The following is a 6,293-nucleotide window of genomic DNA, read 5'->3' as shown; positions in this document are numbered from 1 at the left end:
CTTAAGTTCTGCACCTACTCCAATTGAATACATAATACAGTCTTCTCGTAGTCTTTAAAAATGTTAATAAATATCATCAGTATCATAAATGTCAATATCCTTTCATCGGAAATATAATTTTTCATTGAAAATATCATTTTGGGAAGTCGCACCACTTGACATATTACCTTGTCCTAAAAAGGTCAAATTATCGAATATTTTAATCATTCTTGAATTTCTGTTTTATTATTTTATTATATCCCCTGCATTTTGGTTGCGTCACATAACCCTTTGGCGCACAAAAGTTTTGTCCTTTGAGATTATAAAAGACTATGCTGAACTACGCAAGGTTTTCTTCTGAAAAAAATTCAGAAATTGTTATGAATATATGTATATATATATATTATAAACATATAGTCACCATAGAAGAGGTTTATTTATAAAAGTCATTGTATGTGTGAAGTGTATTTTTTTTTTTTTTTTTTTTTTTTCAGAACCAAAGCAAAAGATCCAGTAACATGTCCTACTTTGCAATATCATGGTCACCTTAAAAGTTAAAGCTCACTGGAAACAAGCAAACATTATGTTCCGCTGAAGTGGCATTATATTTATATCCATAATTGTGCCAGGAATGTGGTTCAACTGTCTGCAGTTGCACATTCATGTATATTTAACGAATGCTCTGCCTCCTCTACCCATAACTCGTAGTGCCTTGGCCTTATTTTGAGGCCCCATGTCTGGGTAACACCTGTAGGGCAGAGTGCTCCCTATGAAGGATGTTTGTAGATGCAGTCAAGTCTGAGGTTTGCCTTCCTGACTCCAGCACGGCTGGCTATGGAAATAAACACGTGGCTGACCCCCAGGCCTTAGTACTCAGGCACTTGCCTCATGGTGTGGTCACTGTTAGACTGTGCAGAAACAAAACACTCAAGCTCTGCTGGGTGGTAGTTTAGGCAGCTGGTAGGGGAAGAGACTACCAACAGAGTTAACGTGTCTTCTCAATGGTAGCCACAGACCTCAATTGTACCAGAATGTTAAGGTCCCAATATACTCGTGGCAAAGTAATTTTCTGTTTCTTCGTTTACGGGGGAAAAGAAGTTGGAAATACATTTGCAGCAATATACTGTTAACGAATATCCCTATATAATGTGCTGCATAATTTCTTCTCAATAAACAACAAGGGCCCTATTTTAACGATCTGAAACGCAAGTATCAAGTGTGAAACTCAAGTAACTTTGTGGGCGGATCTCGGGCGCTGTTGCTATTATACCGGCGGGATAAATGACTCTTGCGCCCGACGCAAATCTAAAATGTGTTGGTCTGAAGTCGCTTCATTACTCATAGGTGTGGTTTGGGCGTAACGTGAAATAAACCAATCAGAGCGTCATCTCACATTCCCTTTAAGAGCAGGCGCGCTTGTTCCATGGCGGATTGCTATTATAACGGCGGATTTGCCAGGAGCGGTTCACAGCCGAGGAGACCGACGTTCTCGTCAGGGCCGTAAAACACAGAGAAGTGACATTGGGGATGGAGAAACCCACCCAGATTAGCTTCGGTTAAACAGGCGTATAATAATTTGGGTAAATGTGTAGGCTAGATTTATGCATATTTTTTCACATCTTCATGGACACAACAATGATTTCCCTCATGTGTTCATATTTTTCCTTGTAATAATGTATGATTTGCAAAAATGAAAACTGCTGCATCTGTGTAGATGAGAGAAGCAAAGTGTATGCGTGTTGTGCACACGCTACATTGATTATGGCCAAGCATGCGCCCTTAAAATAGCATCTGAACGGGCCACTAAAACGCGCCACTGACTTTAGACGAGGTTTCTCCTGGTCAGTGGCGGAATTGTTTTCTGAAACTGCAAAATAGCACCAGGGAACGTTTGCGCCGGAACACGCCTCCTCTTTTCACTGAACCGCCCCCGGGAGCGCAAGTTCATTCCCTAATTTACCGACGTGCGTCTGTGGAGGGAAAAGTCCACTGTGCGCGGGTGCAAAATAGGAATGATACATGCGTCGGTGTACTAAGTCAATTGCGCTGGGTGCAAGATAGGGCTCCAAAACTGACAGTGAGAAAACAGCAGTTAAGAAAGCATGTTGATATGTTTGCACCAGCTCTGCAATTTGGCACTCTAGTCAAGTCACGTCACGTTTATTATATTGCACTTTATACAATAGATTGCCTTAAAGCAGCAGCTTTACAGTATTAAACATGAAGAAACAGTGTCAGTGTCTCTATCGGTTAGAATTACAACTTAAGTTTCTTCTTAAAATCAGTGTGTTTATGTTTCACTTCTCCCCGACATCGATGGACATGAACGAATCAAAGAAATTCCAAGCCAAAGAAGGCGGAGCCTCAGAGCCACACCTACCTATTACATCATCACCATGGACGAATGGTACTTTACCAGCCGGAGCGAACATTTACGGAAAGATTTTATTCGAAATTACATCAAACCAGTTCATTCTTTGTATTCATTCAAGTATTCCAGGGCCTTTAGGCTTATTATAAAGATCCTTCTTGATCTTTGCACTGCTTTTAATACTGTCAATCACAACCTCTTACTCAACCGACTTAAAACTGTCTTTGGTGTTCCTGAGACTGTTTTAACCTGGTTATCTCTCTGATCACTGCTGGTTTGTTTTTATGAGTGGTTTCAGGTCTGAGATTGGCTCTGTCACTACTGGTGTCCCGCAGGGTTTAATTTTAGGCCCTTTGCTTTTTAGCATTTATATATTTCCTCTTGGATTGCTCTTAAGATCACTTGGGCTTAATTATCACTTTTATGTAGATGATACTCAGATTTATATCCACTCTAAACCTGGTCAAAATGTGGATGTTTCTTTTCTCTCACATTGTATTTCTGAGATAAAAATATTGATGATCCAAAACAATGTGTGTCTTAATAGTGATAAGACTGAGGTCTTGCTTATTGGCTCTCCTCGTCAGCTTCGTAAAGCTGGTTCACTGATGTTAAACGTAGATGGCTCTGTTTTGGAGTTCCAAACTCAATAAAAAAAACATTAGGGGTTATATTTGATTCGAGTTTGTCTTTTGACCCACATGTGCAATATACTGTTAACATCTCAGGCCTTTTTTCCCCTTCGCCCTATGCTATCTTTCCCTGTGACTGAAAGGCTTATCAATACTTTTGTTTTTTTGTCATTTGCGCTCCTCTCAAGCTGGTCCTTTGGCAGTTCCACACACACGTTTGCGATCTGTAATGGACAGGGCTTTCTCATCCTATGCTCCTAGACTCTGGAACGCACTTTCTTCTCATATTAAAGATGCACAAAATCTAAGCATTTTTAAATCCAACCCAAAAACTTTCTTGATGGTTTTAATTATTTTGTATTCCAGTGTGTTCTTTTGTTTTTTTGTATTTCTACAGTATCTGTGTATTTTTTTACTCTCTCTTTGTATTTTTATTGTGTAAAATGCCTTGAGAAGCTGCTTTAAAGGTGCTATAAAAAATTAAGTTTATTATTATTATTATTATTAATTAGTCCCGTGAAGCTGAGCTTTTCTAAATTCCCTGTAAACCACGACTTCACGGGGCTAATTGCAAAAAAAATATAATGATATTGATAACAAATTTATTCCTCCACCAAGAAATATAGAGACAATTCAACAAAGTGGTTGCAAAACTATTCGTTTTATAAAATAATACATTTTAATAAAAAAATTTAATAAAATAATAATATAAAAATAAAAATAATAATATAAAAATAATAATATAATAAATATAAAACGTTTTATAAAATAATAAATGTAAAAAAAATTTTTTTTATCTAATAACAGGAGTATAAAAAAAATCTGTTAAATTTACGGCAAAATATGGCAGCTGTGGTTGCCAGAAATTTACCGTAAAAAATACGGTAGCAACATTTTAGATTTTACTGACTTTACTTAAATTTACAGCAATAAACCATATTTAATCATCAGATATAATGTTAATTTACTGACCTATTAAAGTATTTATATCTGTTTTGTACCATAGTAATACACTGACAACCACCAATCACAGTGGAGGTGAAAATAACATGATGAATTAAAGCTCATCACAAGCAGATCTTTCACAAGAGAGTTAATACTAATATATATATAGAAGCTGCATAGTGTCATTCACACAAACATTAAACACCATCATGGTAACACACATGAAATTAAAAAAATTCAATAAACATTAATTTAACAACATTAAATGTAACATAAAACACTAATGTCATAACTGATTAGAAAAAACTAAGAAAACTATGAAGAAACATAGTTATATCAACAAAAATACGTTTTTTCACTGTAAATTATACAATGACTTGTTCTTTTTCACTTCCAAACACTGTAAATTTAACAGTATTTTACAGTAAAATTACATTAAATGTACCATTAGATCTATCACAGTTGTTTACCGTATATAGTAAGGAAACTTTCTCTTAACCAACTAACAGTTTTTCACTGTAGCATTTTTACAGTCTTTTACCGTTAAAATCAACGATAATTTTTTACAGTTAACAAAAGTAAGTTAAACTCAATATCAATATTTAATTTCTTAATACCCATTCCAGGTCATGTTGGGCACAAATCATCAGTGCATTATTTATTAATATTATTATAATATTTTTTTTTCATTTTCATCACAGTTTTCTAGCAGAAATGACAAATCTATATGGAGAACTGGAAAATTGTGAGGGAATGCAAAGTTTATCATAAATACAGAGTACATTTCTAAGATCTTAGGCCTGGTTTCACAGACAAGGCTTAGATTAAGTCAGGATTACGACAGAAAAAAAACATTACTGGTGTGCATCTTGAGACAAAACAATGGCAGTGACATATTTTAAGATATGCTTTCAGTTAAAACACCTCAAACATGCATTTTAGTCTGAGACTAGCTAAAGCCTTGTCTGTGAAACCAGGGGTTAGTGTTTTAAACAAAATTATTAAAAGATTTTCCTTTTTTTTACTGTGGACAGCCATGTTATTGACCGGTCCGCCTGCATTTCTTGTTGACATTATCTGGAACCACCTTAGAGTAAGTGCTTTCTGAAATATCACTGGACCTGGAATTCAAACCTGGAAATAGTGTGTAAGGAAACCAGATCATAAACCATTAAACAACCTCCAAGAAAAAAATGTATCTTTCTCAAATCTGTATAAGTGATATAGACAAGACTGCGCCAATCTGCTTACTTTTCAAAACTAAACACAGATGTTGCACCAATCTGTAAGAGAGGGGAGTTGGTTTACATTAAAGTTTGGACGTTCATGATTTCAAATGCAGGGAGTGCTGTTTTTTCTTAGCATAAAACAGAATGCTTAAGGGGCTAGTAAAGCTATTTTACGTCAGTCATTTATTGCTCTGACGCTATTTAGAGGTCAGAAAGTTTGCCAGCTATTGTTTGGTGTTTTGTAGAGGATGGGTCACAACAGGCTGTTCGCGTGTAACTGCTGTTTTTGCAGTTTCATTGTAAGGTTGATTATTTTCTTGTGTATCGAAAGTATGACGTTATGCACAAACATTACATATTTACAGAATCAACTAGTCAGTGGGTTGTGCCTTAAACACATCTTGTTTAGGAACACATCCACCAGACACCGATCAGACGAGTTTCTGAAGTAATATATGGACGCTACTGTATGTTCAACCCTTCAGTAACTGACAGATAATAAAGTAAGAGTCATATCTAGTCATTTAGGCTCTGGAAACTCAATGGTATTGCTGTTAAGTTCTGCTCCTTTTCTCCAATGAAGTGCTCTACCAGATGTAAAGAGTTTCTTGTTTACTGGAAACTCACTTCCATTGCTATTCTGAGATTTCAATTCACATAAATGTCATGATGTCATAGTACATTTTGATTATCCATATGGATTTGTGCTCTTGTCTTGCATTGTTATTTTTGAGATGATGACTAAATGGATCAGAGATCTTTTCGGGTCCTGTGTGAAAGTTAAGGACTATTAAAGACATTTATCAGTGTCAGTTACTCATGGTGTTCCTCAGGGGTCAGCGCTGGGTCCGCTTTCATTTATTATATACATTATTAACTCTTGGTCATATTTTTCATACTCATGGCATTAGATTCCATTTTTTACACAGATGATACACAGTTGAATATATCCACAAAACTATTCCTTTTCTTCTTTGTGCTTTATATGTAGATTTTTCTGAATTTATTAGGATGTTCTTTAGGATTAGGATTGACTTGATTATAGGTCTTTCACAACGCTTCATGGGTGTGTCCACACCAAAAAAAATATTTTTCAAGAATCTACATGTGCGTAGTTTTTAGAAATGTACTTTTTGA

This window comes from Squalius cephalus, assembly GCF_949319135.1.
Source record: "Squalius cephalus genome assembly, chromosome: 13".
Taxonomy (NCBI): Eukaryota; Metazoa; Chordata; class Actinopteri; order Cypriniformes; family Leuciscidae; genus Squalius; species Squalius cephalus.
Note: the sequence above shows the minus strand (reverse complement) of the source record.